Here is a 20,426-nt window from a genome sequence, read left to right on the forward strand (position 1 = left end):
GTATCTTCTTTCTAACGGGAGCAGTGAGAAAAGAGCATGACCTGGGTGGTGGAGATCCCTAATGGCAGAATCCATCTGTGGAATTCTCTGCCCAGTGAAGCAGTGGAGGCTACCTCCGTAAATTTATTTAAGACTAGGTTGGATAGATTTTTGCATAGTCGGGGAATTAAGGGTTACAGGGAAAAGGTAGGTAGGTGGAGATGAGTCCATGGCCAGATCAGCAATGATCTTATTGAATGGCGGAGCAGGCTCGACGGGCCTGATGGCCTACTCCTCCTCCTATTTCTTACGTTCTAATGTTCTTATGTGGATGCTGCCTTCCTGTGACAATGCTTCATGTAGATGTGTTCAGTGGTAGGGAGGGATCACTGCCAATGCTGAGAGCCCTGATTACAGAGCACCTCTGATAAATCCTTAGCAGAAAATTGACATTTAGCATAAGGTGCATTTACGACACAAGTTAAAAAGTAAACGGTAGAACACTACTGGCACTTCATAGAGGGTGAAACCTGGGTGGTAGTAGGGAGTTCAGTAGTCTCATGGCCTGGGGGAAGAAGTTGTTCCCCATGCTGACAGTGCTTGTCCCTAATGTTATGGTACATCCTGCCTGATGGTAGGAGGTCAAAGAGATTGTGGGATGAATGAGAGTGATCATTGACAATACCAAGGGCCCTGAGAACAGACCGTTCCTGATAAATATCTTTAATGGGTGGAAGAGAGAGCTCATCAGTCCTTGTAATCCTTTGTAGGGTCTTGCAGCCAGATGCCTTGCAATTCCCGTGCCAGACAGCGATACAGCTGGTCAGGGTCTCTCAATGCTGCTCCTGTAAAAATTGGTCAGAATGGGGGGCAGACCTTGTTCAACTCAATCTCTTCAGGAAGTGGAGATGCTGCTGTGCTTTCTTGACTAAAGAGGTGGCATTGAGGGACCAGATGAGATCGCCCACTATGTTCACTCCTAGAAAGCTGGTGCTTCTAACTCTCTCCACAGAGGAACCGTCTATATGCACCTTCCTAAAGTCCACAATTACTTCTTTAGTCTTGTCCATGTTGAGATTCAAGTTGCTGTGCTCACACCATTTCACCAGCCTCTCTACCTCCTCTCTGAACACCATATTGTCGTCATTGTTGATGAGGCCAATCACTGTTGTGTCTTCAGCGAACCTGATGATTCAGTTTGAACCGGATCGAGCACTATAGTCACACATCAGCAGTGTGAACAGCAGTGGGCTGGGCATGCAGCCCTGGGGAGCGCTGGTGCACAGCATGATGGAGCTAGAGATGTTGCTGCCACCATGGACTCCTTCAAACTCCCAATGAACCATAGTCATTGGCGTGACTTACATCAGCACGTTAATTGGGTGGCAGGGAGGAGATATGTCTCTACCAAAGGCCCCTTCCCTCCATTAGCCTGCAGGTCACCGTTGGGCGAGTTGTAGCATCTGCTTAGCCTCCCAATCAGGGTCATGAGAAGCCATGGGAGCTAGTCGTATGAGCAGCTGGTCCATATCACAAGTCCAGGTTATACGAACATTGACACCAGGCAGACAACATCTGAAGTGTATTGAGAATGGCTAGGGTCACCCGTCTTGTAAAGACACTGCCCAGAAGGCGGCAATAGCAAACCACTTCTGTAGAAAAATTTGTTAAGAACAAATTTGGAAAGACCATGGTTACCTACATCATAATGATGATGATAATGAGCCACGAAATACCTGCCTCCTATTTAATCATGACATTTTTGTGGCCCCAAGAAGTTATTTCTCTGAGGGGTCAAAGTGGAGAGAGCCTTACCCTGCATCCTGCTGTCTTGAACAGTATGGTCCAAAAGTGTTAGGCACGTATAAATATAGCTGGGGTGCCTAAGACTTTTGCATATTACTGTATTTGCCAACGTAGAGGGGAGAGTGAGTTTATAAACCTGGTGGGAGCAAAGGATGTTGGGAATGGCGAGGGTGGAGTGCCGCGGGAGGGGTGTGGGACTGGTGGCAGAGAAGGAGCGCTGGGGGTGGGGGGGAGGATGGTGTGAGTGCAGACACACCCAGCCCTCAGACACCAGAGAAGGTTATTTGAATCCAAACAATTGATGTATTGATTATTAGAGAAAGTCTCCCTGGTGCTCTCTCTTCTCCTTTTCCCAAATATGATACCCCTTCCCACGCTCAGTCCACAATAAAGACTCACATCAGAATCAGCTCCCGTATGTCATGAGATTCGTTTTTTTTTGCAGCAGCAGCAGTACAGTGCAATACATAAAATTACTACAAAATTGCGTTAAAGCCTTAGGCTCCCTAGCAATATATATCTGTGCCTAAGAGTTTTGCAGAGTCCTGTACCTGACCTGTGGTTTTCATTGACACTGGATGCTCAGTGTTGGAAGGGTCTGATACCTTTCTCCATGATGAGATCACGAGAGTTGCTAAATTTCAAGCTTATTTTTGTACTTGGAGACATGGGAGACTGCAGATACTGGAACAAGCAAAATGGGGATCACCGTACTGTGATTGTTAGAGTGATGCTATCAAAGCTCGGGGGCATTCCGGAGTTTGGAGCTCAATACTGGTGGGGTCTGTAAGAAGCTTGTACATTCTCCCTATGAACTGTGTTAGTTTCCTCCAGATGCTCCTGTTTCCTCCCAAATGCCAAAGACATACCAACTGGTCATTGTAAATCGTTCTGCGATTAGTCTAGTGTAAATAAGTGGGTTGCTGGGTGATGTGGCTCGTAGGACCAGAAGAGCCTGTTCCACGCTGGATCTCTAAATAAATAAATATTGCTGGAGGACTCAATGGGTCAGGCAGCATCCATGGAGGGAAACGGACAGTCGCCAGTTTGGGAGGAGCTCCTTCATCTGTAATCTGCCGTTATGCTTGTTGGTATTCAAATCTGAACCAAGTGATGTGGCTTTCTTTACATGGTTGGTCATTCCTTGCAAGAAATTGTGTTGGCATGCTGTGAAATAAGATCAAATAGTTCGAGAGCTTTGGAGAAGATTCAGTTTCAACTGCATCAAAAGCGAGTTGCAGGCATGGATAAACAATTGTGATGTTTGCGCTTTAAGCACCTGTATCAATTCTTTATGACTTGTCAACTGTGCAGCAGCTGAAGAGGCATTTTGTCCTTAAAAGGAACGCATGACCAACAACCAAGTCAACACAAGCTGTCAGGTTGAATTAATTCTGCTATATCTTATCAACATATTTATTGCTGCCTCTCTTTGTAAACCCATGTTCTCTATAAAAAGGAAAGTGCAGAGAAACACACACATAGCAATGCGATTCATCTCAGCAATGCTCAACTTTAATCAGAGCCATACAATTACTTATACTTGTAAAATATGGAACACCAGATAGGCCTATAACTGGAGAAAGATTTCTTTACAAATAAACCGAATGAGCTTTGGAAAATGCGTCCAATTTTTCCTGCTCTGGCAGCTTTGCTTTCTCTCTTTTATGAGCAGCACACACAGAATGCTGGAGGAACTCAGCAGGTCAGGCAGCGTCTCTGGAGAGGAATAAACAGTCAACATTTTGGCCTGAGACCCTTCATTAGAACTCCTGCATTTCCCTGTTTCATCAAAGGTTTGGGGTAGAAAATTCTAACCCAAAAAGGTTGATAAAGGATATTTGCTTGATAGATTCACTCTGTTGTCTTTAAACTTTGACAAACTTCTATAGGTGCACAGTGGAGAGTATCCTGACTAGTTGTATCACGGCTTGGCATGGAAACACTAATGCTCAGGAACTGATTGTTTATTTAACCTGCATCGATTGTTTGTCTACAAACAGTAGTGGAATCGGCCCAGTCCATCACAACCAAAGCCCTCCTCACCATTGAGCACATCTACACGAGTGATGCCACAAGAAATCAGCATCCATCATCAAGGACTTCCACCAACCAGGCTATGCTCTCTTCTCACTAAACCATCTGGCAGGAGGTACAGGAGCCTTAGGTTCCACACCACGAGGTTCAGGATTAGTAATTACCCTTCAACCATCAAGTTCCTGAAAGTGTGGATAACTTCACTCACCTCAACACTGAACTGATTCCACAACCTACAGAGTCACTCTACAATTCAGGATTATCTATTTACATTTTTTTTATTATTTGCTCAATTTATCTTCTTTTACACATTGGTTTTTGTTATTTATAGTTTCCATAAGTTCTATTGTATTTCTTTATTTTCCTGTAAATGCCTGCAAGAAAATGAATCTTGAGGTATTATCTGGTGACATATTCTTTGATAATCAATTTACTTTTGCTTTTACTGTGGTGAAATCTGTTTCTAAAATTCACTTCCACCATGATGAATGACTAAAAATACTTGCAAACAGGATGCTCCCTCACCTACACTGACCCATCCACTCAGTTTGTACACACCTCCGGTGGACCTCCCAGCCACAACTTACTCAATGAATCTAACCCCATGCTGGTTGGCAATCACATTGACCTACCCCATCAAAATGGGAAGAAAGCATCAATGGGTGACAGAGACCCCCATTCACTGAATATCTTTTACTTACTGACTGCCTGTTACGTCGCTGGTGCTTAGGGCAGCGATGAAGGTCCTCCATCTCTGGCGGTGTTCAGGGCTTCTTTCATCGTGTCAGTAGCTTCCTTTTAGTTTCACTACTGTCAGTGATGCAAGCCCTGGGTGGCGACTCAGGAATACCATCGCATTCAGACGTAGAAGGATTCTTCATTGCTATTTCCGTAATAGATTTGTTTTACCAGTCAGGGTTGTTAGCCCTGAGCTGAACCCCGGAACTTGGAGGACTGGTGGACCACTCTGACTCTGATCTCTACCCTTTGACCGGTTTGGCATGGGTGACCCTACCAAGAGCCAAACTCCAGCCGGCACAGCTCTCCGGGTCATTGAAGCACGCAAGCCCCCAAACCCAATGACAAGGCTGTGGTCCTCTTGGAGGGAGTTTCTTTCAACAACCAATCGATTGTAGATCAAATGATCGCTAATTTGAAAAAAGTGTACTGATACATTATCATCAAAAATTACCTACAAATTCAGGATACATAAAATTGAAACAAAATAACATCAGTGGTACACAGAACATGGAACAGTGCAGGCACAGGAACAGGGTTTTTGGTCCAAAGTATTATGCCAAACCAATTAAACTAATGATTAAACACCTAGCTAAACTAATCATTTCTACCCACATTCCTCCATAGTCTGCATATCCATGTTCCTATCTACGAGCCTCTAAAACACCTCAATTTAATTAGCCTCTACCACCAACCCGGGTAGCACACTCTGTGTAAAGAACATGCCCTGCCCATCTCCTTTGATCTTACCCACTCTCACCTAAATGTATCCACAGTAGTAGACATTTCAACTTGGGGGAAAGGTACCTCTTGCCTACTCTAGTTATGCCTTTCGTTATTTTCTGAACTTCTATCTGGTTTGCCTTTAGCTTCTGCCACTTCAGAGATACTGTAACAAGCCTAGTTTGTAAACACAACACATTCTGCATATGCTGGAGATCCAGAGCAACACACACAAAATGCTGGAAGAACTCAGCAGGTCAGGCAGCATCTACGGAAATGAATGAACAGTCAACGTTTTGGGCTGAAACCCTCATCAGGACTGGAAAGGAAGGGGGCAGAAGGCAGAATAAGAAGGTTAGGGTAGGGCAAAGAGTTTGTGCAACCTCCCCTTGTAGTATATCCAAGTTCAAATTAAATTTATTATCGAAGTATATATATGCCACCAATAAATCTCTAGAATAATTACCATAATAGTTATCCCCTTTGGTTCAAGAGCCTGACGGTTGAGGAGTAGTAATTGTTCCTGAGCCTGGTGGTGTGAGTCCTGAGGCCCCTGTACCTTCTTCTTGATGGCAGCAGTGAGAAAAGAAGTGAGCATGTCCTGGGTGGTGGGGGTCCCTGTTAATAGATGGTGTTCTCCTGCAAGCAAGTTTTGTGTAGATGTGCTCAAGGGTGGGGAGGGCTTTACCTATGATGGTCTGGGCAATATCCACTACTTTTTGATGAAAGTAGTCACAGCGTTGCAAAACTGCAGTGATTAGGGTCCAAGAGCGGAATGGTTGAAGGGAAATAGCTAATCATGAGCCCGGTGGTGTGTGGGACTTCGGGTTTCTATATCTCCTGTCCAATGGCAGCTGTGAGAAGACGGCATGGCCCAGATGGTGGTGATGGACGTTGCCTCCTTGAGGCAGTGGTGTGGGACCTGAGGCTCCCGTACCGTCTTCCCGATGGCAGCAGTGAGAAGAGAGCATGGCCTGGATGGTGGGGGCCCTGACAATGGATGCTGCTTTCGATGACAGGGCTCCTTGTGAACGTGCTCAGTGGTGGTGGGGGTGGGGGTTTAACTGTGATGGACTGGACTGTGTCATCTAAAGTGAGATAAGAAGGTGTAGGAGCCTCAAGACTCACACCACCAGGCTCAGGAACAGTTATTACCCCTCAACCATCAGGCTGTTGAACCAAAGGGGATAACTTCACTCAACTTCACTTGCCCCATCACTGAAATGTTCCCACAACCTATGGTCTCACTTTCATGGACATTTCACCTCATGTTCTCGATATTTATTGCTTATTTATTATTAATATTTCCTTTTTTTCTGTTATATTTGCACAGTTTGTTGTCTTTTGCACACCGGTTCTTTGTCTGTCCCATTGGATGTGGTCGTTCATTGATTCTATTGTGTTTCTTGGATTCACTGAGAACGCCAACAAGAAAACAAATCTCAGGGTTGAATATGGTGACAAATATGTACTGTACTCGGATAATAAATTTATTTTGAACTTTGAACTTTGAAATGGGATCAGCACTACTCAGATTAAATACAGGAAGCCCATGATGTGTTAACAAACCTACTGTCTTGACAGGCCTGATGAAACAATCTGTTTAATTTCAAAGAGCCATCAGATTAATTAAATTGGGTCAACATCTGGATTAAGTACCATCTGCTTATATAAAATGGTTACTATAGTAACAGCACTTGAAAATAATAATCTTTATGCAAACATGTTTATTACAATCCAAAACCTCTTGATGTGACTCCTTAATTTTTTTTGTGTTAATCCCTGAAACAATACTCCAAAACTGGTCACCATTTTTGTATGAAGAGATTTATGGCCTTTTCAACTTGGTTCTTTAAGGGAAAAAGAACATTCTACTCCAAGGCTAACGGATTGACGAGGTTCAACGTTTACACTTTGTTTCAGAATGCACACAGTTAACTATGTTAGGATAACATACCTTACGGAGGGATGTTGGGAAATTTAATGGACATGATTCATACTGGACCTTCCCAAGATTTAAAAATTAATGCAAGATACTGAAGGGAGCATTCCGCATGGATTGGATTTTAGCTTAAGGGCAGAATGATTCTTCATAGTTTTTTTTTAAGTCAGAGACTTTACGGAGGTAAATCCGCTCAGTGGCCATTTTATTAGGTACACCTGTTCACATGCTCATTAATGCAAATATCTAATCAGCCAATCATGTGGCAGCAACTCAAAGCATAAAAGCATGCAGACATGGTCAAGAGGTTGACTCGTTGTTCACACCAAACATTAGAATGGGGAATTACACTTTGACCATGGAATGATAGTTGGTGCCAGACAGGGTGGCCTGAGTATCTCAGACACTGCTGATCTCCTTGGATTTTCACACACAACAGTCTCTAGAGTTTGCAGAGCATGGTGCAAAACAAAAACAAACCCAAAGGTGTATGTGCAAGAGTCTGTAAATTGTGGGCAAGCTGTGTTGGTGCCAGAAATGTGGCGACACTTGCCCTGGCATATACAAGGACTGTGTTGGGCATTGATGCACCTCTTCCATTAGAATCACACCCCCAATCCCCTCTTCATCCTTTCCAATACAACCACATCCCCAATCCCCTCTGTACCCTTTTTAATACAATCACATCCCCAATTCCCTCTGTACAATTTTTAATACAATCACATCCTGAGTCCCCTCTGCATTCTCTCCAATACAATCACACCCCCAATCCCCTCTGCACCCTTTCTAATACAATCACATCCCCAATCCCCTCTGCATCCTTTCTAATACAATCACACCCCCAATCCCCTCTGCATCCTTTCTAATACAATCACACCCCCAATCCCCTCTGCATCCTTTCTAATACAATCACATCCCCAATCCCCTCTGTACCCTTTCTAATACAATCACAGCCCCAATCCCCTCTTCATCCTTTCCAATACAACCACATCCCCAATCCCCTCTGTACCCTTTTTAATACAATCACATCCCCAATTCCCTCTGTACCCTTTTTAATACAATCACATCCCGAGTCCCCTCTGCATTCTCTCCAATACAATCACACCCCCAATCCCCTCTGCATCCTTTCTAATACAATCACATCCCCAATCCCCTCTGTACCCTTTTTAATACAATCACATCCCGAGTCCCCTCTGTACCCTTTTTAATACAATTACATCCCCAATCCCCTCTGTACCCTTTTTAATACAATCACATCCCCAATTCCCTCTGTACCCTTTTTAATACAATCACACCCCCAATCCCCTCTGCATTCTCTCCAATACAATCACATCCCCAATCCCCTCTGCATCCTTTCCAATACAATCAAAGTTCAAAGTAAATTTATTATCAAAGTACATATACAGTATGTCACCATATACAACCCTGAGATTCATTTTCTTGCAAGCTTACTCAATAAACCCAATAACCATTATAGAATCAATCGACGACCACACAAACTGGGCAGACAACCAGTGTGCAAAAGACAACAAAATATGGAAATACAAAAGAGAGAAAAATTATAAACAATAAGTCAGCAATAAATATCAACAACATGAGATGAAGAGACTTTGAAAGTGAGTTCATAGGTTGTGGGAACAGTTCAGTGATGCGGGCAAGTGAGGTTGTGTCATGTTCAAGAGCTTAATGGTTGAGGGATAATAACTGTTCCTGAACCTGGTGGTGTGAGTCCTGAGGCTCCTGTGCCTTCTTCCTGATGGCAGCAGCAAGAAGAGAGCATGTCCTGGGTGCTGGGGTCTCCGATGATGGATGATGCTTTCCTGCTACAACATTTCGTGCAGATGTGCTCAATGGTGGGGAGGGCTTTACCGGTGATGGACTGGGCCATGTCCATTACTTTTCACAGGATTTTCTGTTCAAGGGCATTGGTGTTCCCATACCAGGCCATGATGCAACCAGTGATTTTACTCTCCACGATACATCTTTAGAAGTTTGTCTAATTTTTATATGTCATGCTGACTATTTGCAAACTCCTAAGGAAGTAGAGACACTGCCATGCTTTCTTCGTAATTGCACTTACGTGCTGGGCTTAGGACAGGTCCTCTGAAATGATAACACCGAGGAATTTAAAGCTGATGACCCTCTCCACCTCTTAATCCCCGATGAGGACTGGCTCATGGACCAATGGTTTCCTTCTCCAGGCCAATAACCAGCTCCTTGATCTTGCTGACACTGAGTAAGATGTTGTTATTGTGCCACCACTCAGCCAGATTGTCAATCTGCCTCCTGTACGCTAATTCATCACCACTTTGAATCGGCCAACGGCAGTGGTGTCATCAGCAGCAAACGTGAACGTTGCACTGGAGCTGTGCTCAGCCACACATTCACAATCACATCTCCAATCCCCTCTGTTGTATGTTTTGATTTACCTGTGACAAATAAAACTGATCATTAAGTATTCTGCAGGAAATCCAGAGTAACACACGCAAATTGCTGCAGAAACTCAGCAAGTCAGGCAACATGTATGGAGAGGAATAAAGAGCTGACGATGACAGCTGAAACCCATCATTAGGGCTTGACGAAGTTTCCTGTTGTGCAGTTTCAGCCTGAAATGTTGACTCTTCTATTCCTTTTGATAGAAGCTGCGTGACCTGCCGAGTTCCTCCAGCATTTTGTGTGTGTTCCAGTAGAAGGTAGTATGCGTCAGTGAAATCTCCCCTAATGAACCCTGGATGGCCGGGGATCAGTCAGCCTCGCTGTCCTCCAGGAGATTATTCCCTTGCACAATCCCAGCAATCATTTGTGTGAGCCTGCGTCTGGCATCTTATTGCATGCACTGTCCTGTTGAACATTATGAGGGTGCTAAGTCAGCGCTGGGATTTGGGGGGACACTTGGGGGCTGCCCAGCACGTCTTCAGATTACTTTATTTAATTCAGAGATACAGGGGGAATAGGCCCTTCCGGCCCTTTCAGCCACGTTGCCCAGCAACCCTCCTCTTACACCTTGGCCTAATCACAGGACAATTTACAATGACCAATTAACCTACGAACTGGTAGGTCTTTGGACTGTGGGAGGAAACTGGAGCACCCGGAGGAAACACACAGAGGAAGGAACATACAGAATTGAACCCTGAGGCTCGATGCTCCAAGCTGTAATAGTGTCATGTTAACTGCTAGCTACTGTGGTGCTCCACATTGTGTTGGTTACTAACCCAAACAATGCATTTCACCTTTTGATATATATGTGATTATAAAGATATAAAGACATCTAATATTATCTATTCTCTGCTCGGATATACTCCAGGACATTCTACTGGTTTGTGTCTTATCCCAGCCACTTTGGTCCCTACACTCACAATACTAATTGTACAGTTGCACCTTTAAAGTAACATCCTGTTGAAGAAAAGGCAACCTTCATTAATAATTGATTGTTTCTTGACTGTCATTTAAAATAAGATTTCCTCTATTGCCTGTCTCTTGTTTTCATCTTCAAGGTCTTGAGAACAAATAAACAAAAGTGTTCAAAGTATGTGTTTGATCAAATTCTGATATTTTTCTCCTGGGTTTACTTGGGAAGTGTTCTTGGGACTCATCTTTGATCCTGGAAATTTCAAGGAAATTTTGGATAAAGTGGCTCCCTCTCTGATTCAGATCCTGATGGGCTAAAAATTACATGGGACCTTCTAGAGAGAAGTGAGCTATTCGACCCCACAGGTGTCATCCCCCACGTGGAGCTCACTCTATCAACATTTCATTCTTTTCTCTCCCACACAGTCTTTTCCCTGTAAGTGTTTCAGATTTTTGTGCTTCTTTTATCTCTCTCAGCTGGAACACTCCAAATCACAGCAGAAACTTTCTTGTTATCATTCACACACAACTTGAAGATGTTCTTCTTCACTTCTGATATTACCACAAAAAAGTTACACTACGGAAGCTGTCCCAACTGTCTATACTGACCAAGGTGCCCCATGCAAGCTGAGTCCCATTTGCCAGTATTTTACCTCTAACCTTTCCAATCTACCAAATCTGTCCAACTGTGCTTTAAAGTTGTTATTGTACCTGGCTTAACCACTTCCTCTAACAGCTCATTCCACATAGATACCACCCTCTGAAAGTTCAGAATCTGGTTTAATAGCTCTGGCTTATGTCATGAAATTTATTAACTTTGTGACAGCAGTACAATTGCAATACATGATAGCAGAGAAAAAAAAACTAATAAATTACAGTAAGTGTGAGTGTGTGTGTGTATATATAATCAGATGACACAGGGGAGGAAGCTATTCCTGAATCACTGAGTGTGTGTTTTCAGGCTCCTGTACCTCCTTCCTGATGGCAGCAACGAGTTGCCCTTCAGTTTCCAACTAAATCTTTCCCTTCTTACATTAAAACTATTTCTTCTATTTCCCAACTCTAGGAAATAGTTTCTATGCATTCACCATGTCTATGCTGTTCACGATTTTCGTTCATTCGCTACGTGCCGCGTTGTATGACACGGGCGATCATGGTCTCCATGATTGTTCTTGGCAAACTTTTCTATAGAAGTGATTTGCCATTGTCTTCGTCTGGGCAGTGTCTTGACAAGACAGTTGACCCCAGCCATTAACGATACTCTTCAGAGATTGTCTGCCTGGCGACAGTGGCCACATAAGACCATAAGATATAGGAGCAGAATTAGGCCTTTTGGCCCATTGAGTCTGCTCCGTTATTTCATCATGGCTGATGCAATTTTCCTCTCAGCCCCAGTTTGACTGCCTTCTCCCCATATCCCTTCATGTCCTGACCAATCAAGAATCTGTCAACCTCTGCCTTAAATATACATACAGACTTGGGCTCCACAGCTGCCCGTGGCAAAGAATCCCACCGAATCACCACTCCATTAAAATATCATACTTTGAATAAGTGTTCAGAAAATAGTCCCGGGACAGATCCTCTGAAATGATAATGCCAGGGAATTTAAAGTTACTGACCCTCTCAATTTCGATCCCCGAATGAGGACTGCCTCATGGACCTCTGGTTTCTTCCTCTTGTAGTCAATAATCATCTCTTTAGTTTTGCTGATGTTGAGTGAGAGAGGTTGTTGTTGTGGCACCATTGAACCAGATTTTCAATCTCCCTCCTATATGCTGACCAGGACTTGTGATATGGACCAGCTGCTCATACGACCATCCACCACCTGCTCCCATGGCTTCACATGACCCTGACCGGGGTCTAAGCAGGTGCTACACCTTGCCCAAGGGTGACCTTGTGGCTAGTGGAGGGAAGGAGCTCTTTACACTTCCTTTGGTAGCGACGTATCTCCACCCCACCACCCAATTTTACACATCTCTGTAAGATCACCTCTCAGCCCCCTATGCAATAAGGAATTAAGTTCTAGCCTGCACAACCTCTCACTATAAATCAGACCCTGAAGTCCTTGAAAATTCCTTGTAATATTTTTTCTGATCACCCCCTAGTTTAATAACATCTTATCTGTAGCATGTCAACCAAAACTGAAGACGATACTCCAAATGCAATCTCACCATTGCGCTGTTCTCTCCAAGAATAGAATACGTTTGAGGAAATAATGTCACCCAGGAATCTTGGAAGCACAGGAATGCATAGGTCAGAAGGATTCTATCCAACATGTATGCCCATGCTAGGCAAAGATGGACTTGATGTTGGAGACAGAAGAGATACCGCGGATGCTGGAAGTCTTGAGCAACACACATTAAATGCTGGAAGAACTCAGCAGGACAGGCAGAATCTGTGGAGGGAAATGAAGAGTCAAACTAAGTTCATTCTTCTGGACTTGAAAGGAATGCGGCAGAAGCCAGAATAAGAAGGAGGGGGAGAGGAGGAGTGCACGCTGGCAGGTGATAGGTGGTTAGGAGAGGGGGAAATGAAGGGGAATGATGCAGAAGGCCAGGTGCAACACATACAAAACACTGGAGGAACTGAGCAGGTCAGGCAGCATCTGAGGGAAAGAAGCAATTGAGGTTTTGGTCTGAGACCCTTCATCAGGACTGGGAAGGAAGGGGAAAGAAGCCAGAATAAGAAAGTGGGAGCAGGAGAAGGAGTACAAGCTGGAATGTGGTAGGTGAGACCCGGTGAGGGGCAAGAGGGTGGGTGGGGAAAGGGGGAATAAAGTAAGAAGCTGGGCAGAAGAAGAGGGAATCTAATATGAGAGGACAGTGTACCTCAGAAGAACAGGAAAGAGGAGGAGAATCAGAGGGGAGTGAGGGGCAGGTCATTAGGGCCAGGAAAGAGAAGGGGTGACGGGACCACCTGAACAGAGAGAACCTCTTCCTATCTTGCTTACCTCAACATCAGTATAACCATCCCAATTAACCGAATAACCAGAAGAAAAGCAAAACTGTGGTGACTATATTTCTCACTCAGGGTAGCAGAAAGAAATAGATGAATTATCGAGGCTTAGAGCACTACAGTACAGAACAGGCCCTTCAGCCCATCTAGTCCTTGCTGAACAGTTATACTGCCTAGTCCCATCAAACCCACTCAATCGTGTACTTATCCAAATGTCTCTTCAACGTTGCAATCAAACTCACAGCCTCCACTTCTGCTGGCAGCTCGTTCCACACTCTCACCACCCTCTGAGCAAAGAAGTTCCCCCTCATGTTCTCCTTAAACATTTAAACTTTTACCTTTAACCCATGACCTCTAGTTCTAGTCTCACTGAACCTCAGTGGAAAAATCCTGCTTGCATTTATTCTGCCTATACCCCTGATAATTTTGTATACGTCTATCAAATCTCCCCTCATTCAACTACACTCCAGGGAAGAAAGTCCTAACCTGTTCAACCTCAGCTAGCAGTTTCGTTTATTGTCATTTAGAAATGCATGCATTAAAAAAATGATACAACGTTCCTCCAGAATGATATCACAAGAAAACACAGGACAAACCAAGACTAAAACTGATAAAACCACATAATTATAACATATAGTTACAACAGTGCAAGCAATATCATAACTTGATAAAGAGCAGACCATGGGCACGGTAAAAAAAAGTCTCAAAGTCCCGATCGACTCATCATCCCACGCAGGCGGCAGAAGGGAGGAGCTCTCCCCGCCATGAACCTCCAAGCGCCGCCAACTTGCTGATGCAGCACCATTGAAAGCACCCGACCGCAGCGGACTCTGAGTCCATCCGAAAACTTCGAGCCTCCGACCAGCCCCTCCGACACAGCCTCTCCGAGCACCATCCTCTGCCGAGCGCTTCGACCCTGCCCCGGCCTCCGAGCAACAAGCAAAGCCGAGGACTTGGGACCTTCCCCTCCGGAGATTCTGGATCACACAGTAGCAGCAGCAGCTGTCCATGTAAATTTCCTTTGCATTCTTTCAATATTATTGTCATCTTTCCTGTAGGTAGGTGACCAGAACCATACACAATACTCCAAATTAGGACTCACCAATGTCATATACAACTTCAAAACAACATTCCAACTCCTGTACTCAGTACGGCACTTAGATTATTGAAGGTCAATGTGCCAAAAGCTTTCTTTACGGCCCCATCTACCTGTAACACCACTTTCAACGAATTATGGATTGGTATTTCCAGATATTAACCTAATAATTTCATCTGCTCCGACACTGAACTGCTCCCACAACCTATGGACACAATTTCAAGGACTCTTCATCTCATGTCCTCAATATTTATTATTATTATTTCTTTCTTTTTGTACTTGCACAGTCTCTTGTCTTTTGCACACCGGTTGAATGCCCAAGCAGGTGAGGTCTTTCTTCGATTCTGTTATAGTTATTATTCTATGAATTGACTGCCTGCTAGAAAGTGAATCTCAGGGCTCTATATGGCGACATATATGTACTTTGATACTTTGAACTTTGAACTTTAATAGTATCTGTATCACAGTTAAAAGTCTATGAATCTTTTCTCCTGATACCCAGAAGAAAAGCAGGTAACAGCAAAACTGACCACAAGACGTATATAGGAGCAGAATTCAGCCCGTCGAATCTGTTTCGCCATTTAATCAGGGCTCATTTCGTATCCCTCCCAACCCCATTCTCCTGCCTTTTCCCCGTAACTGCCCAGAGCAGCAGAAAGATGTAGATAAATGCTAACAGTTTCCCTGGTGTTTCCCTCCTCTTACCTGACCGGAACTGCCCTAAACCGTCATGGCAGCTTGGCATCTGGCAGCAAACCGGACCCCATCCTTTTGGTTGTCAGACGGGCAGGAGGGTAATTCACTTGTCTGCTGAATAGAAGGAAACACAGGCTACTGCTAGAGGGTTTATTTTGGGAACAACTTTAGCATAAAGTCCAGGACTCATAATTAGCACTCAGCAAAGTTGCTACATTTACATATGCATATTTACATACCTGATAAATAGAGATAAAAAAGTAATTAAACTTTTACCAAGCAAATGAATTACAGTTTTACGGCAACAGACAACAAATTTGATTCACCTCATGAATGAAGTAGGCCACATGCAGTAAAAGCCCCGAATATTAATTCAGTTTACTCTCCAATCATGTTGATTTTCCCTCATCCAAGGTCCTTATTTGTTATAATCTGTGAGTCCTGGGTGGTTACCAAAGATAGAAGCCCGAATGTTTATTGGAAGTTCAGATTAAAGCCTGAAGGTTGATGATCAGTAGTAAAGGCCCGATGGCTGGAGGCTGGGCCTGCACATCACTACAAATCTGTTGGGGAAGTCCGGGTCTGGTGTCTGAAATCCACAGTTCCACAGCAGACTGGAGGCCAAAGAAGACAGCTTACCCTGGGGTTGAAGGATGTGTATGTGTGTGGGTGAGAGGGAGGGAAGAATGGGGTTTGCTTTCAGCCCTGAAGAAGGATCTCGGCCCAAAACGTCGACTGTTTATTCGTTTCCATAGATGGGGCCTGACCTGCCGAGTTCCTCCAGTGTGTGTTGGTTTTGGATTTTCAGCCAACTTTCCGCTGCTTTTGTTTCACTATTGTTGCTTTGCCGCTTGCTGTGTTCTGTGTTGTTCTGCTAAATGGAATTAAAACTGAAAAAAAAGTGAAAAATGGAAAAAAAAGTTAGCCAGAATCGACATAGAACACAGGACATTGAACAGCACGGTGCAGGAACAAACACTTTGGCCCACAATGTTGTGCCGAGCCAATTAAATTAGCAATCAAATGACCATCTAAACTAATCTTTTCTGTCTACACAATGTCCTTCCATTTTCCTCACATTCATGTGTCTATATAAATGTCTCTTTAAAGTCCCTAATGAACAGTATATGCCTCTACCAGCACCCCAGGCAGTGCATTCCAGGCTCCCACCCCTCTCTGTGTAAAACACTTGCCCCTCACATCTCTTCTGAAATTACCCCCTCTCACTCAGCGTAAAAGATCAGCATACATCGCCAATTTGTTCTCCTAAGTGAAAGATAAATGTGTAACGTAAGCCGTAAGACCACAGACCATGGCTCTTGCCCTTATAACCCTGGAATATATTTCTTTCTGCTTAATGCTTGTTGTTGATTTTTTTCATTGTATTCGGAAATATTCTCACTCCCCACCCCCCCCCCCCCAAATCATCTTAAACAAGGATTAGCATTCTGGTCTGAACTTCCTGCATAAATTAGTCTCCAGTGACTTATTTTCCTTTGATAAATTGGCAACTACATACTTAAAAAAGTTTATAGCTTGCTGTTGCTGAGTTTAATATTAAATATACATAAACTCTGGCGGAAAGGGAATTGCATAAAGCAATCCTGAGCATGAACTGCGCTTGCACAGTAATGTAAAGGCACTCTAAAGTAGGTCATCAAGCGATAGATGTGAAGTGCGAGTTGCTTTTGACCAAAACATAGCAGAAAAATGAGCAGAGGTGTTTTGACTATGTTCTGCACTAGTGGGGTATATGGGGTGTCGGGGAGAGGTCGTGTCTCACCCCATTTTCAGTGCCAACATAACTCAGCCACAATTTACTAACCCTGACCGGTACGTCTTTGCACTGTGGGAGGAAATCGGACCAGACAGAGGAATCGCGCGTGGTCACAGGGAGATCGTACAAACTGCTTACAGACAGTGGCGGGAACTGAACTGCCGTCGCTAGCGCTGTCAAGCGTTACACTAACCGCTATGCTACCATGACGCCCAATATATTGTGCCTTTCATGAACTCCGGTCCTTGCAAAGTTCCCGACAACGATTTGTTCTAAGTGCAGCCGCTGTTATGTCATCAGAAATACAGAAGACAATTTGCTCACTGGTGAAGGGTCTCGGCCCGAAACGTCGACTGTTTATTCATTTCCATAGATGCTGCCCAACCTGCTGAGTTCCTCCATTTTGTGTGTGTTGCTCGGGTTAACCTCTCATCAGCAGCGTTGTGAAAATAGTCGTCCAATCCATTTCATAAGTCAACGTTATACTGCCACCCGTGACGGGAACAGTGCTCACCACTCCCCAAGCACTTCCACTACGAAATACAAAAAGACAATCTTACTCTGACAGGCTGTACCCGAGCTCAACACACACAAAATCCTGGAGGAACTCGGCTGGTCAGGCTGAGTAAGCAGCCAATATTTCGAGCCAGGACCTTTCCTCAGGGCTGAGAAGGAAGGGAGAAGACGCCAGAATAAAAAAGGTGGGGCGAGGGAGTAGGGGAAGGAGGATGATTAACAAAGCCAGGCAGGTGGGAAAGGTAAAGGCTGGAGAGGAAGGAATCTGATAGAAGCAGAGAGTAGGCCATGGGAGAAAGGGAAGGAGGAGGGGACCCAGGGGGAGGTAATAGCCAGGTGAGAAGAAGTAAAAGAACAGAATGGGTAATAAAGGAAGGGAGTGGTGGAATTTGTTTACTGGAAGGAGAAATCGATATTCATGCCAGCAGGCTGGAGGCTACCCAGTCGGGAAATAAGGTGTTATATAACCAAACTCAACAAAGTCGGGGCCTCAGATGATGAAATGACAGGTTAGAGCAGGCTTTTATTTTAATTAATTAGAGATGCAACGTGGAACAGGTTCTTCCGGCCCAATCAGCTGCAATGTCCAGCTGCCCTCTGGTTTGACCCTAGCCTAATCACAGCACGGGGTGCGAAGGATGTCCAGGGAGGTTAATACCTTTAGCGAAGGGGCTTGTTGTATCCATTCCAGGGCAGCTCCCTCACCCCCAGTCCTCACTGGAAACTCAGCTCTCACCTGCGGCTCCAAGTAGGTAGATAGATAGATATACTTTATTGATCCCGAGGGAAATTGGGTTTCATTACAGCTGCACCAACCAAGAATAGAGCATAAATATAGCAATACAAAACCCACAAACAATCAAACGACAATATGCAAACTATGCCAGATGGGAATAAATGTGGGCACATCCCGATACCCGGCTTCGACGGATGGGCTAAATCAGGTGACTGTAGCCGGTGGCCTCGCACCCCGGTGAGATAGGGACATGCCTGTCCCAGCATGTGAAGACATCGCCGGTGGACTGGGTGGATGAGATCCAGCGGCCAGGCAGACAGTTCTGCAGCACTCTGTGGAGAGCGAAGAGCCTGTCGAGGCACAGGAGCTGTCCTGGTCATTCTCTGACACCAAGGAAGACCCATGTTTGTGACATGTATTCGTACCACTGGACCTGGACTTCTGAGGTCGAGAGAGTGCAACTGCCCCAGTGCGACAGCTATTCCGCTTTAAAAACTCTCCCGCTCAGGATTTCTGTCATCGTCGCACACAACAGACAGCTCACCTCAGTAACAGCTTATTACTGATAAGCCCCTTTAGCTTTAATCATTTTGAAAAGCATAAGACCACAAGACATAGGAGTAGAATTAGGCCATTCGTCCCATCAAGTCTGCTGTGCCATTCTATCATGGCTGATTTACTATCCCTCTCAACCCTATTCTCCTGCCTTGGACACCCTTACTAATCAAAAAGCTATCAACCTTTGCTTTAAATATGCCCAACATCTTGGCCTCCACTGCTGTCTGTAGCAATGAATTCCACAAATTCACTAACCTCTAGCTAAAGAAATTTCTCCTCATTTCTGTTCTAAGTGGACATCCTTCTATTCTGAGGCTGTGCCCCCTGGTCTTAGACTCCCTGTCTATAGGAAGCATCTCCTCCACATCCACCCTATCTAGGCTTTCAATATTTGATAGATTTCCATGAGAGCCCCCCCCCACCCCATTCTTCATTAGCTGCAATGAGTAATGGCCCAGAGCCATCAAACACTCCTCATACGCTAACATTTTCATTCCTGGGCTAATTCTCATGAACCTCCTCTGAAACTTCTCCAATGCTAGCTCATCCCGTCTTAGATATTTTCATCTAAACTCCAGTGAGTACAGGCCCAGAGCCAGCAAACTTTCCTCATATGCTAACTCTAACATTCCTGAAGAAATGCTGAAGAAGGGCCTTGGCCTGTTTATTCCTCTCCATAGATGCTGCCTGACCTGCTGAGTTCCTACAACGTTTTGTGTGCGTTACTTTACATTCCTAAACTGGACAAAATAGTGGAAATCTCAGTGTGAGATACTGCAGCAATTATACTGGAACACTGTTTTAATTTATTTATTGAGATACAGAGAGGAGTAGGCCCTTCTGGCCCTTCGGGCTGTGTCACCCTGCAATCCCCCAATTCTAATCCTGGCCTAATCACAGGACACTTACAATGGCCTTTTAACCTAATAAACGGTACATCATTGGACTATGAGAGCAAACTGGAGCACCCGGAGGAAATCCACGCGGTCACGGGCAGAACGTACAAACTCCTTACAAGCAGCGGTGCGAACTGAACCAGGTTGTTGGTTCTGTAAAGTCTTGTGCGAACCACAACCCTCCTGTGCTGCCCCAAGAAAGAACAATGAACAAAGTTACTGAGTCAACTTTGGCAACAGCGAACAATTACTTTAGACTTTATTGTCGCCAAACAATTCATACCAGAACGTACAATCATCGCAGCGATATTTGATTCTGCGCTTCCCACTCCCTGGAGTACAAATCGATAATAAATATTAAAAATTTAAATATAAATCATAAATAGAAAATAGAAAATGGAAAGTAAGGTAGTGCAAAAAAAACCGAGCCCATATCCGGTTCAGGATCCGTTCAGCAGTCTTATCACAGTTGGAAGGAAGCTGTTCCCAAATCTGGCCGTACAAGTCTTCAAGCTCCTGAACCTTCTCCCGGAGGGAAGAGGGACGAAAAGTGTGTTGGCTGGGTGGGTCGTGTCCTTGATTATCCTGGCAGCACTGCTCCGACAGCGTGCGGTGTAAAGTGA

The sequence above is a fragment of the Mobula hypostoma genome, chromosome 24, assembly GCF_963921235.1.
Source record: "Mobula hypostoma chromosome 24, sMobHyp1.1, whole genome shotgun sequence".
In the NCBI taxonomy this organism is placed as follows: domain Eukaryota; kingdom Metazoa; phylum Chordata; class Chondrichthyes; order Myliobatiformes; family Myliobatidae; genus Mobula; species Mobula hypostoma.